Source organism: Schistocerca cancellata, chromosome 2 (assembly GCF_023864275.1).
Source record: "Schistocerca cancellata isolate TAMUIC-IGC-003103 chromosome 2, iqSchCanc2.1, whole genome shotgun sequence".
Classification (NCBI taxonomy): Eukaryota; Metazoa; Arthropoda; class Insecta; order Orthoptera; family Acrididae; genus Schistocerca; species Schistocerca cancellata.
In genome coordinates, this window is record NC_064627.1 from 219,300,695 (window position 1) to 219,322,739 (window position 22,045).

General features: G+C 39.2%; 1 protein-coding gene across 3 annotated transcripts in view; it reads right to left on the bottom strand.

The window, feature by feature from the left end:
• LOC126161547 (neither inactivation nor afterpotential protein C) overlaps nt 1-22,045 on the bottom strand; it is a 388,525-nt gene that overhangs the window by 86,859 nt on the left and 279,621 nt on the right. The window lies entirely within an intron of this gene.

Here is a 22,045-nt window from a genome sequence, read left to right on the forward strand (position 1 = left end):
AGTTATCCCAGTTAGTGCCTTCGTGACAGCACGTTGGATGTTCGGAATATCGTCGAAACGATGACCCTTCAGGCATCTTTTGACCTTCAGAAATAGGAAGAAATCAGGAGGACTCAAGTCAGGGCTGTATGGTGGCTGTGGCAAAACTTCAACTCCAATTCGGGTCAAGTAGGAGGTCACGAGGAACGCTGTGTGCGCCGGAGTGTTGTCGTGGTGGAGACGCCAGCGTTGAGCAAGGTCCTGTCACTTCCGTTTGACGGCTCTGTGCAATCGCTGAAGGACTTCTTTGTAGAATTCGGCATTGACAGTCTTCCCCTGAGGGACAAACTCTTTGTGAATTAACCCCCGCTTGTCGAAAAACACAATCAGCATTGTCTTGATGCGGGACTTTGACATTCTTGCTTTCTTCGGCCGCGGGGATGCCAGTGTGTGCCACTCTGAGCTCTGGGCTTTCATCTCCGGGTCGTACTGGAATGTCCACGATTCGTCGCCTGTTACTACGTTGTCTAAAAAGTGTGGATTATTTTCCAAATCATTCAACATCTCACGGCAAATGTCCACTCGTTGTTGCTTTTGTTTGGCGGTGAGCATTTGGGGAACCAATTTTGCGCAAACTTTCCTCATCATCAAATCTTGCGTAACAATTTGCTGAACCGTAAATTTATTCACGGAGACCTCATCGGCGATCATTTTGAGACTTAAACGACGGTTGGAGTCCAGGAGTTCTTTCACTTTGGCCACCGTTTCATCCACACGACTCGTTGAAGGGCGTCCAGATCGCTCCATGTCTTCAACGGATTCCCTCCCATTTTTAAATTCATTAAACCACCGGAACACTTGAGCTCTTGATAGGGAGTCTTCTTTGTAGGCCTCCGTAATCACAGCAAAAGTTTCCAAAGCAGTTTTGCCCAAGCGAAAGCAAAATTTGATTGCATACCGCTGTTCTATCGAGCGATCCATCTTCAGCGTTTTCACAAGTGTCACGGGCACACAAACAACGTAATACGCGAAGCTCGACCCTCACTGCACCAGAGCTCCGACGCGACTGTGAACCGGTTCTATTGTTAGCTCAGATCCCCCACCACGTGACGTACAGGTGGAGACCGCCCTGCGAGCGACTGGGGCACCGCGCGGCGGCCAGTCTCATTACTTATCTACCACACCCTGTACACTATCGAAGCAGCCTGCAATATCCGTACCATCACCAGTGCAGATCAGTTCAGTCCCTATTTCTCCCAGTGCCTGTGCACCTACTATGTGTCTTTCCCCTACCCTCAGCATTCATGTGCACTGTTCAGAGTGTGATCCACAACAGACCTGTTCATAAAATTAACACCTCACTGGGCCCTCTATTGGGGCACAATGCATACAGTCTAGCTCTAGATAAACTTAATGTGGCCAAATTGGCTAGAGATGAGTTTTTACAAGCCGATATTGTCAGACCGTGTGGCAGTCCTTGGGCCTCACCCATTTGTCTTGTACTGAAGAAAGATAGCACATACAGACATTATGGCTGGCAACTATTGAGCTCTCAATGCCTGCACCATCACAGACATTTCCCCAATCCCAAATATTCAGGACTTTACTCTCCATTTAGCAGGCATCTCTGTATACAGTGCATTGGACTGTAAAAGGGCCTTTTGTGTAGACTTCCATCAACAAGGAGAATGTACCAAAGACAGATAATCCCTTTTGGACATTATGAGTTCCTTTACATGTCATATGGACTCAATAACACAGCACAGACTTGGCAAATGTTCATAGACAACATTATTTTAAAGTTTTTCTTTTGTATACTTACTTAGATGATATTTTAGTCTTCTCTACTTCTCAACATGGACATGAAAAGCATCTCAAACCACTTTTAGATGACCTACATAAGCTTGACATTGTAGTCAATGATGATAAATGTCAGTTGTAACAGTCAGAAGTTGTGTTCCATGGCCCTTTGGTTATCGACAATTGCATGTAGACTAAAACACAATAGACTAGACTAATTAGTCAACTACTAGGTAATGGAGCTTTCAAGAATTGTGTCTATTCCTTGGCAGGGTTAATTTTTATTGCAGGCACGTACTTCATGGAACTACCACCCATGCACAACTGATGAATGAATTGGCAACCAAACTCACAATGAGCTAGTCAAATACTAAATGGACCCCATTGATGCAACAGGTATTTAAGCAAATTAAAAACTGCCTTTCTCAGACTACGATGTTGGCATGCCCACTACCAATCAAACACTTGTTGATCTCTTCAGATGCAAGCATTTTTGGAATTATGGCAGTACTCCAGCATTTGGTAGTAGGAATACAATAACCACTATGCTTATTTTTCAGGAATCTGACCAATTCTCAGCATAAGTGGTCAGTGTACGACAATGAATTGTTTGCAGCGTATGAAGCAGTAGCTCACGTCACAGATGATGCTGATGGCAGGACTCTAACCATGTACAGCAACCACCAGTCCATGAGAAGATTGCTGTATATGGCATTTTTGCCATTTAGAGTATATTATGCAGTTCACAATCACCGTTTGACATCTACATGATGCACACAATGTCATGGCAGACTATCTCTCTTGAATCACGACTCTCTGAGTGGATACTGGTTATGACTAACTAGCAGAACCACAGTTACAAGATGTGCAATTACATGAACTCCTATGTGACACTAAGACTGGTTTGCTCATAACACCACACCATTCTCAGCTCATCAATACAAGTTTTGTGCGATATTTCACAAAATCATGTTTGACCATTTGTACCCCTCATCTACATCTATGTAATTACTCTGTTATTCACAATAAAGTGCTAGGCAGGGTGTTCAATGAACCACCTCCAAGCCATCTCTCTACCATTCCACATTCAAATGGCATGCGGGAAAAACAAGCTCTTAAATTTATATGCGCAAGCCCTTATTTCTCTTATTTTATCATGATGATCATTTCTCCCTATGTAGGTGAGTGCCAACAGTATGTTTTCACAATCGGAGGTGAAGACTGGTGACTGAAATTTCATGAGAAGATCTCATCACAACAAAAAATGTCTTTGTTTTACCGATTGCCAGTCCAATTCACTTATCATGTCTGTAGCACTATCTCCCCTATTTCACGATAACACAAAATGAACTGCCCTTCTTGGGACTTTTTTGATGTCAGCTGTCAGTCCCACCTGATGCGAATCACACACTGCACAGCAGTACTCCAGGATAGGGGGGGGGGGGGGGGGGGGGGGCAAGTGTGTTGTAAACAGTCTATTTAGTAGACCTGTTGCACAGTGTTCTACCAACGAATCATAATCTTTGGTTTGCTCTACCAAAAACATTATCTATGTAATTGTTCCAATTTAGGTTATTTGTAATTGCAATCCCTAAGTATTTAGTTGGATTTAGAGCCATCAGATTTGATTGACTTATCGTGTAATCGAAATTTAGCAGATTTCTTTTAGTACTCATGTGAATAACTTCCCACTTTTCTTTATTCAGGGTCAATTTCCACTTTTTGCACCATACAGATACACACTTGTGCAACCGGAACTGACTTATAGCACACCGCAGGCCTAGTAAAACTAGGGCTCGCGGCCATGACAGCAGCGCTCAGCGGCTAAGTCCTGTTCAAGGTCACTCAGATTCACAGAGATGCCTCACATAGAGTTCATCCCAGAGTGCCAAAGAGAGCTTGTAGCTTTTTTTTTTTTCAAAGTCAGGATATAAGGACAGGATATGAACTTTATTACTTTCTATAATAGTAAGTCAGATCACCTACAAGATGAACATTGTTACAGTACCCTGCACCTTTAGCCCAAACACAAACAGACTCATATTCACCTTCTAACATGGGCAGGTGTTTTTGCATGGTCCTTCTGTTTTTTGTGGAGGATACTGATATCATGTGGTAGCAGGATGTTGTGGTTTTGATAACAGCAGCTGCATGAATTACGTTTGTCACAAGACTGCGTCAGTCATCGAGCAGCCGCACGAGCAGCAGCACGGAGTCACAGAGATGCCGCATTACTACAGGAGGAGCAGGCGTTCACGCCACACTGTTTATAAAGCTGTAGACAAAATTGACATGAATCTTCATAATGTAAACAGGCAGGTGTTTTTGCATGGCCCTTCTAGTTCTTCTTACTAAATCATTTTGCAATTTGTTTTGGTCATCTGATGACTTTACAAGATGGTAAACGACAGCACCATCTGCAAACAATCTAAAAGGGCTACTAAGATTGTCTCATATGTCATTAATATAGATCAGGCATAGTAGAGGGCCTATAACACTTCCCTGGCCAAAGCCGGATATTACTTCTGTTTTACTGGATGACTTTTCATCTATTACTATGAACTGTGACCTTTCTGATAGGAAATCACAAATCCAGTCGCACAACTGAGGCGATACTCCTTAGGCACGCAGTTTGGCTAGAAGACAGTTGTGAGCCTTCTGGAAATCTAAATATGCAATCAGTTTGACATCCCCTGTCAATAGCACTCATTACTTCATGAGTATAAAGAGCTATTTGTGTTTAACAATAATGATATTTTCTGAATCCATGCTGACTATATGTTGATAAATCATTTTCTTTGAAGTAATTCATAATGTTCAAACACAATACATGTTCCAAAACCCTACTGCAAATCAGTGTTACTAATATGGGCCTGTAATTCAGCAGATTACGCCTATTTCCCTTTTTGTGTACTGGTGCGACTTGAGCAATTTTCCGGTCTTTATGTATGAATCTTTCTGTGAGCGAGCAGTTGTATATAATTGCTAAATATGGAGCTGTTGTATAAGTATACTCTGAAAGGAACCTGACTGGTATACAATCTGGATTAAGTGATTGAAGCTGCTTTGCTACACTGAGGATATCTGCTTCTATGTTTCTCATCTTGGCAGTTGTTCTGGATTGGAAATCAGGAATATTTACTTCATCTTCTTTGGTGAAGGAGTTTTGGAAAACCAAGATTAATAACTCTGCTTTAGTGGCACTGTCATCACTGACTTCACCGTTGTTATCACACAGTGAAGGTATTGATTGCATCTTGCCACTGGTGTGCTTTGTGTGTGACCAGAATCTCTTTAGGTTTTCTGCCGGATTCTGAGACAGAGTTTTGTTGTGGAAATTATTAAAAGCATATCGCATTGAAGCATGTGCTATATTTCAAACTTCTGCAAAACTTCACCAGTCTTGGGGATTCGGCTCACTTATTTTGTAGCTTCTGCAGGAGTGACCATACCCCTTTTGTGTACCGTAGGGGATTAGAAGCATCACTTATTACTTTATGTGGTATATATCTCTCAATTGCCATCAATACTATCTCTTTGAAATCTTTCCACATCTTTTATATGCGTGCATGATAAGATTGGAAGAAGTGGAGACTGTCTCTTAAAAAGGCATTAAGAGCATTTTTATCAGATTTTTTTAAATAGATGTACTTTGCGTTACTTTTTCATGGTTGTGGGTGTTATGGTATCCAGCCTTTCAGCAACTGCCTTGAGGTCGCTAATCCCTGAATCCATGATGATACTCCCTATTTGTCCAGGATTATTTGTTGCTAAGAGGTCAAGTATGCTTTTCCAGTCATTTATGCTTGAGTGGCTCATTAATTGTTCAAAATAATTTTCTGAGAAAGCATTCAATACAACTTCAGGTGATGTTTTATGCTTGCTGCCAGCTTTAAACATATAATTTTTCCAGGATATCGAGGGTAGAATGAAGTCACCACTGACTGTAATTGTCTAAGTGGGGTGCCTATTTGAAATGGGATTCAAGTTTTCTTTGAACTGTTTAGCAACTATATCTTCTGAGTCAGGGGGTCAGTAAAATGATCCAATTCTGTCAGATTGTCAAGTATAGCCTCTACTCATACTTCAATTTCACTATAAGGTAAACTACTTCTGACAGCAATAAATACTCTGCCACCAACTGTGTTTAAACTATCCTTTCTGAACACTGTTAGGTCATTTGAAAAATTTTGCCTGAACTTATTTCCTTCTTTAGCCAGCTTTCCATACCTATAACTATTTGAGCTTCAGTGCTTTCTGTTAGGTTTTGAAGCTCTGGTTCTTTCCGAACACAGTTACGACAATTTACAACTACAATACTGAATGTTGCTACAACTATCTTACTGTGTTTTACCTGCCCCCTTTTAGATGGATCTCCTTTATGTGGTTTCCTGAGTGTGAGGAGATTCAACTGTCATAAACTATGTGGGCTGTCCCATCTAGGGACCCATCCTACAATGAGATTTGTCACAGACCCCTTCATGTGGCCAAATGTCAAAAGAAATGGTCGAACTTAGACTCGAGCATGTGCTGCCTGCCAATGCTCTATGATAGGAAGGCATGTACAGCCACAAAATGGCCATTTTTCAATCCCTAACAATGACATTGTAATCATGTCAGGACTGGTAAGGGACATGGAAGGGCAGATGAATGACATGGAGAGAATCTGAAAGGAGGATGTAAGATGAATGTCAGCAAAAGCAAAACAAGCATAATGGAATGTAGTCAAATTAAATCAGACAATGTTGAGGGAATTAGATTAGGAAATGAGATACTAAAAGTAGTAGATGAGTTTTGCTATTTTGGCAGCAAAATAACTGATGATGGCTGAAGTAGAGAGGATATAAGATGTAGACAGGCAATGGTAAGAAAAACATTTCTGAAGAAGAGAAATTTATTAATATCAAAATAATATAAATTTAAATGTTAGGAAGATTTTTCTGAAGGTCTTTATCTGAAGATTAGTCATATATGGAAGTGGAACATGGATGATAAACACTTCAGACATGAAGAGAGTAAGAGCTTTTGAAATGTGGTGTTACAGAAGAATGCTGAAGATTAGGTGAGTATGTCACATAACTAATGAGGAAGTATGGAACAGAATTGGGGAGAAAAGAAATCTGTGGCACAACTTGATCAAAAGGAGGGATTGCTTGATAGGCCACATCCTGAAACATCAAGGGATCACCAATTAGATATTTGAGGGAAGTGTGTGTGTGTGTGTGTGGGGGGGGGGGGGGGGGGGGGGGGGAACTCATAGGGGGAGACAAAGAAGTGAATACAGTAAACAGATTCAAAAGGATGTAGGTTGCAGTAGTTATTCAGAGATGAAGAGGTTTGTGCAGGATAGAGCAGCATGGCGAGCTGCATCAAACCAGTCTTTGCACTGAAGACCACAGTAACATCTGTAGGGGTCATTACTTGGAATATTACTGTAATACTTCAGTGTCTTCTACAGCTATCACTATCAGGAATGAATGAAGAATTGCCTAAAAAATTACTTCTGTGCACTGCACACACAGTAAGCTACCAGCTCTCAGCTGTATGGCACAAGTCAAGGAAGTCACAGCTTAGTTTGTCACAGAACTTTCAAAGTCTCTGGTTCAATACTTATATTTGGCTGAGAACCTGAGGGCCTTGATCATTTCTGGTGGCACTGTCAGATTGTGAGTATCTATGAAACTCTGTGAGTATGGTTGGTCTTCTCATCCCTCTCTGCCAGTTACTGGAGTGGTCTGAGTATGATCTTGCAGCCAGGATGGTAATCACCATGCATTCCAGTGTTCACTGCAAATTGTAATTGCTCGCATCTTGTGACTTCTGTGGCCACCAGGACAGTATCTTCAATATGCTGAATGAGGCATATAGACAGAATGCACAAGGTGACATCTCATCCCTTGCTTCCATTTCCTGAAGTGGTGCCATTGTTTTCTGTATGTTAAACTGCTGATGGGTTAACCCTTGAGCGGGCACACTGGTGCATGGAGTGTGCCACTCACTAAAAATATCTATGAAATATAATCAGTTGGTACCACTGTGTTCTTCTCTCATGTATTCCTTCGTTGTTGTCTTGACTTCTGCTGTGAACATCGTTTCTGTCTGTGATTGTTACAAGTGGAGTGATTTCATGTTTCTTCTGCCTGTTTGTAGTAGGTGCACAAAGTGCACCACATGCCTGATGATATCCCAATACCAGCAACTATTTTTTTGTTTCGTTTTATGTGCTGTACAAAACCTTAACATTATAGTACTTAATTGTTTTACATGTTTTGTAATTATTTTTGATTTTATAGGACTAAAAGATGCCTTAAGTGGCTACTCAATGAGGATCCAGATTTTCTGGTATCAGATTTTGAGTTTGATGATTGTGAAGATGAGGACAAAGAAGAAGAAGAAGAAGGAGAAGAAAAAGAAGAAGAAGACGAAGTGATCACACAGAGTGACCATGATTCAACAAGTGAGCAAGACTGTGCCTCTGAAGCTGAAGAAAGTAATGTCGAATCTGTTTCAAATGACAAGTATTATATTGGCTGGGATAAAACATGTAAGTGGGAGAAATCTTGCAGTACAGCCATAACAAAGACAAAAAAAAAAAAATTGTCAAGATACTTCCCAAACCTAAAGCCATAGCCAGGGATGTCAATGATGATATAAATGCATTCACTAAAATAATCAGCATTGACATGATCAATGAGGTTGTCAAAAGTAATAACATGTACATTGAACATAAAAAGACTAGTGTAAATTATGTGAAAGAAAACAACGCCAAAGACATGATGAGAGATGAAATAATGACATTGTTTTGATTGATCTACATCTTAGGAATGAAAAAGGCTAACCATACAAATGTGAATGAACTTTGAATGACAGTGGATCAGGCATTAGAGCTGTGATGAGCTCCAAGCATTTTCTGTTCCTATTACAGTGTATTAGATTTGATGATAAAAGAACACGACAAGTGAGACAAGAAATGGATAAGTTAGCTGCTATTAGAACAACTCTTGACGAGTTGATTGGAAACTTCAAAAACAGTTACAGTGTGAGCAAATTCATAACTGTGGATGAAAAGTTACAAGCATTTAGAGGACATTGTAACTTCATTCAGTGTATCCCAAATAAACCAGCGAAATATGCAACAAAGATGTTTGCCCTTTGTGATGTGAAAACTTTTTACTCCAGCAATTTGGAGATCTATTGTGGCAAGCAACCTCAAAGGCCATATGCTGTTTCAACATTCTCATCAGATGTTGTCAGCTGGCTTACCAGTCACATTGAAGGAAGCAATAGGAATGTGACTAAGGATAATTGGTATACCAGTTATGCACTAGCACTCTCCTTACTGATCAGGAAACTCACATGCATTGGAACAATGAGGAAAAATAAACATGAGATTCCACTATAATTCCTGCCAAAGATAGAGTGCAAAATTCATCTTTTTTGGGTACCAAAAAATTGTTACTTCGGTGTCCTACTTACTATCTAAAAAGAACAAAGCTGTAATTCTCCTATCTATGATGCATGATACTGGAGCTATCAGTAAAGAAACTAACAAGCCTGAAATCATTATGGAGTATAATTTCACAAAAGGAGGAGTTGACACTGTTGATCAAATGTGTGCCTTCTATACTGTAGCAAGAATTATGAGAAGATGGCCTTTGGCAATATATTTTGCAGTGATGGAATTGCAGATATCAATGTCCAAATAATCTACCATGCAAACTCTAAGCATCATAAAATCCCAAGAAAAATATTCCTGAAAGGCTTGTCATATTCCCTAATGAAAACACATCTGCCACAGAGAGCTAAGATTCCATCTCTACCATCTGACATTTCAGCTTTCCTTCAAAATTACAAAGAAGCAGAAGTAGCAAAGGTTGGAGAGTCTTCTCCAAAGAAGCGTGGATGATGTGTAAACTGTGGACATGCTAAAAGCATAAACACAGCAGTCAAATGTGATTTTTGCTGCAATTTCATCTGCAAATGGCATGTGACTATCAGATACACATCTGAAAACTGTAAACATGTTGACTCAGAATAAGACGTTACAAAGAAACATGTGTGCATCATTCACTTTCATAATAATGTGAAGTTTCATAGTTGATTATTACAATAAAGAAATAACATTGCACTATCTCTATGTAATACTTAGTGTTTTACACATAAGACGTGGAATACAATCTTCCACTAACCCAAATATATGTGCTCTGTTTTTTGTCATTCATAAATTCATGTAAATAGCAATTAAAATACAAATGAGACATAAGAAACAGGAAAAAGTGCTAGGGCACACAGAGTGCACCATGCGCCCACTTGCGTAATGTATGGAAGTGCGTTCACTTGAAAATTAATTGAACTGTACCCATTAATGGTTATTTCCCCCCTGACACTGATGATAGCAGGCTTTTCAACAGCTGAACTGTGTCTCACTGGATTGGCTTCAGTTTCAGTGGCAGACAAGACCTAAAAATTATTCATTAGGGGCCAGATGTAATATGTTGAGTTCTCACTGGTCTCTGCCTCCTCTGTACAGCATCCTCAGATGTACCACTGACATGCTACTTACACTGAAGTGGATGAGCAGTGATGTTTCCTGCACTTCCTGAGAGAAAACAGTATCCAGTGAAGAGTATAGTATTTGCAGTAAATTTGGCATTGCTGATCCATGACTCGGCATTTCATCCTACACAGCCATCTGAAGTACCTCTCAGTTGCTTAACAGCAGTCAGAATGATTTCCAGCTGCTTATGGAGGGCAACTAACTTATCCTGGGCCCAAGACCAGCAGTCACAGTGGACCTGCATTCTGACTAGTGCAACATTTGTCTGAACACTAGAAATTTCCATATCTGTTATGCTACAAGGATTTCAAATTCCCTTTAAGACCTGAAGCTGCAACACCCAGAAAGGTGGTCTGTGTAATTTATGAGAGAAAAACCTAGGATAAAAATTATTAATTCCCTGAAGCTAACTCTGTGTGTTGAGCTTATACTCACTGACATACTCATGTAACAGTTACAACACAAAAGGAGCAGGTGCATGGTGTACATTATACATATTTAAAGAATTGCTGTATTTACATTATCAAGGTAAACATCTATGAGCAAAATCGCAACGAATTGTTAGTTCAATTACATGACAATTAAAATAAACTCATAATGTATGAGCTAAATCATTGTCTAATTAAGCAATAATAAAATAAATTTTCATTGAATCACTTGGAGCTTTAAACAGCACAGTTGTATCAGATCCCAGGCAAACGTTTATTTGATTACTAATTATCTTGTAGACAACTGCCTTGCTGTGGGATTGTGCTTCTAACTTGGAATCTGGGTCATTTTCTTGTACAGATCATAATTTTTTCCATATTGTGTGCTGTTTATTTTACATTAATGCTACTCACATGGACATGTGACAACACAACTTGCCACTGTGTTAGCTGAAGCAATAATGAAGGGCTCACAGCTGTAAAACTGGAACTGTACAAGACAATGTTATTTGTTTTTGGTGTACTTATGCACAGGAATGCCTGCTTCAAGGTTAAATAGAATACAATATGACAATTGTAATGTGCCTAATACACAATATTACTACACAGCAGTTGAATTCATAACTGGTGTGTTTACATTATGATCACAAAATTTCAAACAGTGTCTTATAGGAAACAGTCAAAGAGAAGAAAAAAGTGCAAATATTGCAATCATCACTACAAAAGGGATGAAGCAGTTTTCTGAGAACATATTGTTGTTGACAAAGTTTACCCTAAACTCAGCTGTGATTCACAGTTTAAATAGGTGATGCACAACATTCATAAATATCTGAAAACTCACAAAAATATACCTTTTGTCATGTGAATACACAAAGAAGTTCTGGAATGAATGTTTTTGAATGAAGAAACCAAATCACCTTTGATGATACAGTAAAAATTTTCCAGAGTACTCTCAAGTGTTCATAAATAGCCAATAAGCTACATCACAACACAAAAAATCTATCTGGCACACACTATGTCACTCAAAGAAAAATCAGGAAACAGCTCAAACAGATAAATATGTGAAATGTACAGATTTTTTGATTAGCTTCTATACTGGCATGCCAAAAATGAAATTTTATTTGTCAATTTATCACATTGAATATAATGAAAATCAAAGAACACCAACAAAGCTCATTTTCCAGCTAAGAATGCACACTGACCAGAATGACCATATTAATGCCAACCAGCATGGATTCTAAAAACATTGGTCATGCGAAACCCAATTTGCATTTTTCTCACAAGACAGCCTGAAAGTCATAGATCAAGGAAATAAAATTGACAATACTTCCTGACCTCTGAAAAGCAGTTGACTCAGCACCACACTAATGGATATTAACTATTTTAATGCAGCATTTCCAAAAGTAGTAAAAACAGTAAAACCTAACAATAATAAGCAATGGGTAACTAAAGGCATAAAAATTTCCAGTGAGAGAAACAGATATCTGTAGTATAGTTGTAAGAAATATAGAGTAACCCAAGAATTTGCAGATTATTCAAAAGCCTACAAAAGACTCTATGGTAGAGTAGTCAAAGAGGCAAAAATTATGTGGAATGACAATTTGATAAGAAACTCATCTAACAAAATGAGATCCACATGGAGAGTTAGAAAGAAAGAAACTTGTAGTTCAGCTCCAAAGAAAAAGAATGTATCATTAACACTAGAAGGCTCAAAAGTCACAGACCCAAATTCAGTTGTGGAAAAATTCAATGAATACTTCACTTCACTAGTGGAAGACCTCATTCAAGTACACTATCAAGGACCAGTCCCCAGTTTCTACAGCAAGTCAGTGATTCGACTGCTTCTCTGTATGTTTATGAAACAAACCCCAATGAAATTATAAGTAAAATTAAATCATTAAGTAATAAAATATCAAGTGGTCTTGATGAAATACCTGATTTCATATTAAAAGCACATGTTCACCACATAGCAAACCCCTTGGCAAAAATTTTCAACCTCTCTTTAAAAACTAGTGTATTTCCAGATATTTTTAAAATAGCAAAAGTTTCACCACTGCTAGTAAAGGTTCTTCTGAAAAAATATCAAACTACCGACCCATGTCACAGTTAAGTTCCTTCTCAAAAATTCTAGAAAAACTCTTCTATGACAGGCTTTTAAGTTTCATAAATAAATATGCACCTCTTACAGTACAACAACATGGTTTTAGACAGTCTGAATCTACTCAGACAGCAATTTTCGAATTCTTAGACTGCATTTTAAAATCCCTTGATCAACATAAATTAGCTGCAGGTATTTTTCTAGATCTATCAAAAGCATTTGATGTCCTGGACCATAACATTCTGCTGGAAAAATTAGAAAGACGAGGAGTAAGAGCACATAGCTGGTTGTGTTCATACCTAAAAAACCCCAGGCAGAAAGTAGCACTTCAGTATGAATTCAACTAAATGAATAAAACAAGAAACAACTCCTTTCTTTCTAGCAAATAACCAATAAAATATGATGTACCACAGTGCTCAATCTTAGGTCCACTACTCTTCTTGATTTATGTGGACGACTTAGTTGAATATATGAGTCCCACAAAAACTAGCCTGCTTGCTGATGACACCAGCATATTGCTCACTGGGTCCAGTCCAGAAACTTTGTAGTCCACAGCAGAAAGTTCTATGAAAAGACTTTCTGAGTGGTTCACAAACCACAAACTCATTATAAATACTGAAAAAACTGTGTGTGTGTCGATTTTCATTTAATTCCTCCAACTAATCAAATGTCTATTCAAGCACAATTAAAAAATGATCCCCTAGAAAATGTAAGTGTCACAAAATTTTTGGGTCTATGGTTCATGGTGTGGGTTCCTGTAGTCATGTCCTAGTTCATGAACCATGGGCAGCATATGAGTGGCCAAGTAAGTGGTCCCGACAGTCGGGATACCAGTTACTCTGGAATAAGGCTGGGCATCTCGGACATATTCTGAGTCGTGGTCACCTTTGTGCTCATACGGCAAAGACTACCAAATCCACTGGTTAGTCCCTCAGCCGTTAGGGGTAAAACCCAATGGGACTCGGGGCAAGTAAGGCTAGCAACCTGCTTCCCTGGTACTTTAAATATGATGCTGGCAACAATCAGAGCAAAATGCCTCGGACCTTTGGAGGTGACGGAGTCCCACCTCTAACTGACAAACCGGGGACTCCTAAGATACGACTTGGCAAACAAATGGTAATGAGATGGGGAGCTATTAATATCAATGGGGGCTACTCTGGGAGGAAGGCAGAGCTGGTAGAGGCTGCAAGTAAGATGGGGCTGGATGTTTTAGCTGTTAGTGACATTCGGGTAAGGGGTGAAAAAGAAGAGGAAGTGGGAGAATACAAGGTCTACCTGTCAGGAGTCAAAGAAGGAATAGCACAATGGGGTGTAGGGCTTTACATCAGGAAAGAAATGGAACCCAGCGTAGTTGCAATAAGGTACGTAAACGAACGACTGATGTGGATAGATTTAACAGTGTCTAGCAAGAAAATTAGGATTGTGTCAGTATATTCGCATTGTGAAGGGGCAGATCAAGATAAGATGGATAGTTTGTATGAGGCACTCAGTGATGTAGTTGTTAGAGTAAAGGACAAGGACAGTGTTCTGCTCATGGGTGATTTTAACGACAGGATTGGAAATCGAACAGAAGGGTATGAAAAGGTTATGGGTAAATTTGGAGAGGATATGGAGGCCAACAGGAACGGGAAACAACTCTTGGATTTCTGTGCCAGTATGGGCTTAGTAATCACAAACTCCTTTTTTAAACATAACAACATTCACTGGTATACTTGGGAAGGCAGGGGAACCAGATCTGTCATTGACTATATAATAACAGATCAGGAATTCAGGAAGGCTGTGAGGGACACATGTGTATTCAGGGGATTCTTTGATGATACTGAACATTATTTAATCTGCAGTGAAATTGGGATTGTGAGGCCAAAAGTGCAGGAGGTCAGGTCCATATGTAGGAGGATAAGAGTGGAGAAACTTCAGGATAAGGAAATCAGGCACAAGTACATAACAGCGATCTCAGAAAGGTACCAGTTAGTTGAATGTAGTCAATTACAGTCATTGGAAAAGGAATGGACAAGGTACAGGGACACAGTACTAGAAATGGCTAAAAAATGTCTTGGAACAGTAGTGTGTAAAAGTAGGATGAAGCAAACAGCTTGGTGGAATGATACAGTCAAGGCAGCCTGTAAAAGGAAAAAGAAGGCGTATCAAAAATGGCTACATACCAGAACCCAGGTAGACAGAGAAAGTTATATTGAAGAAAGAAACACAGCCAAACAGATAACTGCAGCATCCAAGAAGAAATCGTGGGAAGACTTTGGAAACAGGTTGGAGACTATGGGTCAAGCTGCTGGAAAACCATTCTGGAGTGTAATTAGCAGTCTTCGAAAGGGAGGTAAGAAGGAAATGACAAGTATTTTGGACAGGTCAGGAAAACTGCTGGTGAATCCTGTGGATGCCTTGGGCAGATGGAGGGAATATTTTGAAGAGTTGCTCAATGTAGGTGAAAATGCAATCAGTAATGTTTCAGATTTCGAGGTAGAATGGGATAGGAATGATGATGGAAATAGGATCAGATTTGGGGAAGTGGAAAAAATGGTCAATAGATTGCAGTACAATAAAGCAGCTGGGGTGGATGAAATTAAGTCAGAACTCATCATATACAGTGGAATGTCAGGTCTTAAATGGTTACACAGAATAATTGAAATGGCCTGGGAGTCGGGACAGGTTCCATCAGACTGGACAAAAGCAGTAATCACACCAATCTTCAAACATGGAAACAGAAAAGATTGTAACAACTACAGAGGTATCTCTTTAATCAGCGTTGTGGGTAAAATCTTCTCAGGTATTGTTGAAAGGAACGTGCGAGTATTAGTTGAGGACCAATTGGATGAAAATCAGTGTGGGTTTAGGCCTCTTAGAGGTTGTCAGGACCAGATCTTTAGCTTATGGAAAATAATGGAGAAGTGTTATGAGTGGAACAGGAATTGTATCTATGCTTTATAGATCTAGAAAAGGCATATGACTGGGTTCCTAGGAGGAAGTTATTGTCTGTTCTACAAGATTATGGAATAGGAGGCAAACTTTTGCAAGCAATTAAAGGTCTTTACATGGATAGTCAGGCAGCAGATAGAGTTGACGGTAAATTGAGTTCATGGTTCAGAGTAGTTTCAGGGATAAGACAAGGCTGCAACCTGTCTCCACTGTTGTTCATATTATTTATGGATCATATGTTGAAAACAATAGACTGGCTGGGTGAGATTAAGATATGTGAACACAAAATAAGCAGTCTTGCTTATGTGGATGACTTAGTTGTGATGGTAGATTCGATTGAAAGTTTGCAAAGTAATATTTCAGAGCTAGATCAGAAATGTAAGGACTATGGTATGAAGATTAGCATCTCCAAAACGAAAGTAATGTCAGTGGGAAAGAAATATAAACGGATTGAGTGCCAAATAGGAGGAACAAAGTTAGAACAGGTGGACGGTTTCAAGTACTTAGGATGCATATTCTCACAGGATGGCAACATAGTGAAAGAACTGGAAGCGAGGTGTAGCAAAGCTAATGCAGTGAGCGCTCAGCTACGATCTACTCTCTTCTGCAAGAAGGAAGTCAGTACCAAGACTAAGTTATCTGTGCACCGTTCAATCTTTCGACCAACTTTGTTGTATGGGAGCGAAAGCTGGGTGGATTCAGGTTACCCTATCAACAAGGTTGAGGTTACGGATATGAAAGTAGCTAGGATGATTGCAGGTACTAGTAGATGGGAACAGTGGCAGGATGGCAGGAGGGTGTCCACAATGAGGAAATCAAAGAAAAACTGGGAATGAACTCTATAGATGTAGCAGTCAGGGTGAACAGGCTTAGATGGTGGGGTCATGTTACACGCATGGGAGAAGCAAGGTTACCCAAGAGACTCATGGATTCAGCAGTAGAGGGTAGGAGGAGTCGGGGCAGACCGAGGAGAAGGTACCTGGATTCGGTTAAGAATGATTTTGAAGTAATAGGTTTAACATCAGAAGAGGCACCAATGTTAGCACTGAATAGGGGATCATGGAGGAACTGTATAAGGGGGGCTATGCTCCAGACTGAATGCTGAAAGGCATAATCAGGCTGGGGTGGATGAAATTAAGTCAGAACTCATCAAATACAGTGGAATGTCAGGTCTTAAATGGCTACACAGAATATGCAGTGAGCGCTCAGCTACGATCTACTCTCTTCTGCAAGAAGGAAGTCAGTACCAAGACTAAGTTATCTGTGCACCGTTCAAGCTTTCAACCAGAATTGAAGAAATGTATGATGAGATAAAAGAAATGATGATGATGATGATGATGATGATGATGATGATGGGTTCAGCAAGACTTAAAGTGGGACACACATATAAATAACTTGTCTAGAAAACTATCATCTGTGTGCTATGGCCTAAGAATTTTAAAGGCTACAACAAGCAAAACAACAGTACTGCAGGCATACTATGCACAGTTCCACTCACTAGTCCGATATGGGATCATTTTCTGGGGATACTCAACTCACAGTGTAAAGGTTTTTAGAATGCAAAAAAGAACTCTAATAATAATTTGTGGCCTTAAAAAGATGGAGTCCTGTAAATCCCATTTTACTGAGCTTGGTGTCCTAAATGTTCCAAGTTTATTCATTTATGAAACTATCTTGTTCACTAGGGATTACCTCCTGAAAACAGGCAAACTGCTACAGAACAAAAATGTACACAAAAATATCAAAAATATCACAGAACAACCACCTATCAGAGGAGCATAATTAACATTGGTGTAATACTACATAATAAGGTGCCAGAGGAAATAAAAAATGCTACTCTTCCAATATTTAAAGCTAAATTAAAGGCATTTCTAATAAAGCACTGTTTCTATTCTGTCAGAGAATTTCTGAATACGTAACAAAATTAATTGTAATTGGTACCTATTTTAATTTGCCTACTATTTTGCTAATACTACATATTATTATAACTTATCTTTGACCTCCCACCCATGAACCATGGACCTTGCAGTTGGTGGGGAGGCTTGCGTGCCTCAACGATACAGATAGCCATACCGTAGGTGCAACCACAATGGAGGGGTATCTGTTGAGAGGCCAGACAAACATGTGGTTCCTTTTCAGTAGTTGCAGGGGCAACAGTCTGGATGATTGACTGATCTGGCCTTGTAACACTAACCAAAATTGCCTTGCTGTTGTGGTACTGCGAATGGCTGAAAGCAAGGGGAAACTACAGCCATAATTTTTCCCGATGGCATGCAGCTTTACTGTATGATTAAATGATGATGGCATCCTCTTGGGTAAAATATTCCAGAGGTAAAATAGTCCCCCATTTGGATCTCCGGGCGGGGACTACTTAGGAGGACGTCATTATCAGGAGAAAGAAAACTGGCGTTCTACAGATCGGAGCATGGAATGTCAGATCCCTTAATCGGGCAGGTAGGTTAGAAAATTTAAAAAGGGAAGTGGATAGGTTAAAGTTAGATATATTGGGAATTAGTGAAGTTCGGTGGCAGGAGGAACAAGACTTCTGGTCAGGTGAATACAGGGTTATAAATACAAAATCAAATAGGGATAATGCAGGAGTAGGTTTAATAATGAATAAAAAAATAGGAGTGTGGGTAAGCTACTAGAAACAGCATAGTGAACGTATTATAGTGGCCAAGATAGACACGAAGCCCATGCCTACTACAGTAGTACAAGTTCATATGCCAACTAGCTCTGCAGATGATGAAGAAATTGAAGAAATGTATGATGAGATAAAAGAAATTATTCAGATAGTGAAGGGAGACGAAAATTTAATAGTCATGGGTGACTGGAATTTGACAGTAGGAAAAGGGAGAGAAGGAAACGTAGTAGGTAAATATGGATTGGGGCTAAGAAATGAAAGAGGAAGCTGCCTGGTAGAATTTTGCACGGAGCACAACTTAATCATAGCTAACACTTGGTTCAAGAATCACGAAAGAAGGTTGTATACATGGAAGAATCCTAGAGATACTAAAAGGTATCAGATAGATTATTTAATGGAAAGACAGAGATTTAGGAACCAGGTTTTAAATTGTAGAACATTTCCAGGGGCAGAGTGGACTCTGACCACAGTCTATTGGTTATGAACTGTAGATTAAAACTGAAGAAATTGCAAAAAGGTGGGAATTTAAGGATATGGGACCTGGATAAACTGGAGGTTGTACAGAGTTTCAGTGAGAGCATAAGGGGAACAGTTGACAGGAATGGGGGAATGAAATACAGTAGAAGACGAATGGGTAGCTCTGAGGGATGAAGTAGTGAAGGCAGCAGAGGATCAAGTAGGTAAAAAGATGAGGGCTAGTAGAAATCCTTGGGTAACAGAAGAAATATTGAATTTAATTGATGAAAGGAGAAAATATAAAAATGCACTAAATGAAGCAGGCAAAAAGGAATACAAACATCTCAAAAATGAGATTGACAGGAAGTGCAAAATGGCTAAGCAGGGATGGCTAGAGGACAAATGTAAGGATGTAGAGGCTTATCTCACTAGGGGTAAGATAGATACAGCCTACAGGAAAATTAAAGAGACCTTTGGAGAAAAGAGAACCACTTGTATGAGTATCAAGAGCTCAGATGGAAATCCAGTTCTAAGCAAAGAGGGGAAAGCAGAAAGGTGGAAGGAGTATATATAGGGTCTACACAAGGACGATGTACTTGAGGACAGTATTATGGAAATGGAAGAGGATGTAGATGAAGATGAAATGGGAGATACGATACTGCGTGAAGAGTTTGACAGAGCACTGAAAGACCTGAGTCGAAAAAAGGCCCCAGGAGTAGACAACATTCCATTAGAACTACTGACAGCCGTGGGAGAACCAGTCCTGACAAAACTCTACCATCTGGTGAGCAAGATGTATGAGAAAGGCGAAATACCCTCAGACTTCAAGAAGAATATAATAATACAAATCCCAAAGAAAGCAGGTGTTGACAGATGTGACAATTACCGAACTATCAGTTTAATAAGTCACAGCTGCAAAATACTAACGTGAATTCTTTACAAATGAATGGCAAAACTGGTAGAAGCCGACCTCGGGGAAGATCAGTTTGGATTCCATAGAAATGTTGGAACACGTGAGGCAATACTGACCTTACGACTTATCTTATAAGGAAGATTAAGGAAAGGCAAACCTACATTTCTAGCATTTGTAGACTTAGAGAAAGCTTTCGACAATGTTGACTGGAATACTTTCTTTCAAATTCTAAAGGTGGCAGGGGTAAAATACAGGGAGTGAAAGGCTATTTACAATTTGTACAGAAACCAGATGGCAGTTATAAGATTCAAAGGGCATGAAAGGGAAGCAGTGGTTGGGAAGGGAGTGAGACAAGGTTGTAGCCTCTCCCTGATGTTATTCAATCTGTATATTGAGCAAGCAGTAAAGGAAACAAAAGAAAAATTTGGATTAGGTTTTGAAATCCTTGGAGAAGAAATAAAAACTTTGAGGTTTGCCAATGACATTGTAATTCTGTCAGAGACAGCAAAGGGCTTGGAAGAGCAGTTGCATGGAATGGACAGTGTCTTGAAAGGAGGATATAAGATGAAGATCAACAAAAGCAAAATGAGGATAATGGAATGTAGTCAAATTAAGTCGGGTGATGCTGAGGGAATTAGATTAGGAAATGAGACACTTAAAGTAGTAAAGGAGTTTTGCTATTTGGGGAGCAAAATAACTGATGATGGTCGAAGTAGAGAGGATATAAAATGTAGACTGGCAATGGCAAGGAAAGCGTTTCTGGAGAAGATAAATTTGTTAACATCGAGTATAGATTTAAGTGCAAGGAAGTCGTTTCTGAAAGTATTTGTATAGAGTGTAGCCATGTATGGAAGTGAAACATGGACAATAAATAGTTTGGACAAGAAGAGAATAGAAGCTTTCGAAATGTGGTGCTACAGAAGAATGTTGAAGATTAGGTGGGTAGATCATGTAACTAATGTGGAGGTATTGAATAGGATTGGGGAGAAGAGAAGTTTGTGGCACAACTTGACTAGAAGAAGGGATCAGTTGGTAGGACATGTCCTGAGGCATCAAGAGATCACAAATTTAGCATTGAAGGACAGTGTGGAGGGTAAAAATCGTAGAGGGAGACCAAGAGATGAATACAGTAAGCAGATTCAGAAGGATGTAGGTTGCAGTAGGTACTGGGAGATGAAGGAGCTTGCACAGGATAGATTAGCATGGAGAGCTGCATCAAACCAGTCTCAGGACTGAAGACCACAACAACAACATCTTTGACCTGTCCAATATCAACTGTACAATTTGTGCTGTATGATAAAACTGGACCAATAAAAAATCAAATCAAATCAAACGAAAGTATGACCATAAGGTGCATAAAACTAAATCTTTGACTGGATTGATGTTCCCTTCTAAGAAAGGACTCAACCTTTTATACTGGATATAGAGTCATCAACAGTTGTAGTAATAACTTCACAGAACATGTGACCTATGAAAGTGTATTGGGATCATTGTTGTTTATATTTTATATTGATGACCTAGCAAACTATGTTAATAGTAACCTCAGACTCTTTACAGGTGATCTAGTTCTTTATAACAAAATAATTTTTGGGAAAAATGTTGTACAAATAAACAATGAGAACATGATAGGCTAAGATTTAAAAATGGTGTAAATCTTGGCAATGTGCTTTAGGGGGAATTTTTTTTCACATTTTCAGATTTTTATCTCATAGTAAAATTTGCAATTTTCCAAATAAAATGATATATATATATCACTTATAAACTCACATTGGAAGTATTTTATTTTATTTTTTAAAATATAATCTATACCAGCTCTAATAAAATTGGTAATTTTTTTTATGTAAATGGGTGTGGATTGCTGTGTTATACAAAATAAATTACATGTTTGTGTTGGTACCACTGTCAAAAACAATATGATATAGTTTCATAACATAAACACTAGTTGTATGTCAAAGTGCTAATGTTTTTCTGAGGAAAAGTGACAAATATATTGGTAAATCTCTCAGACAGTAAAGTGTGACACCAAAATGAAGTGTTTTTAAGAAACATAGGTTTCATGGTAACAGATTTTCGAGTCAAGGGGAACACTGTGGCGTGTGAAGTCACAGACAATGAAATACAGGCAAACTTGTCTGTATTTAGAGAAACACCCATTAGTTCTTCGAAGATATACAGTTTTCTCAAACAAAAGTGATGTAGATGGTAGGTTAGGTTATATTCTGATAGAATTACATATCCT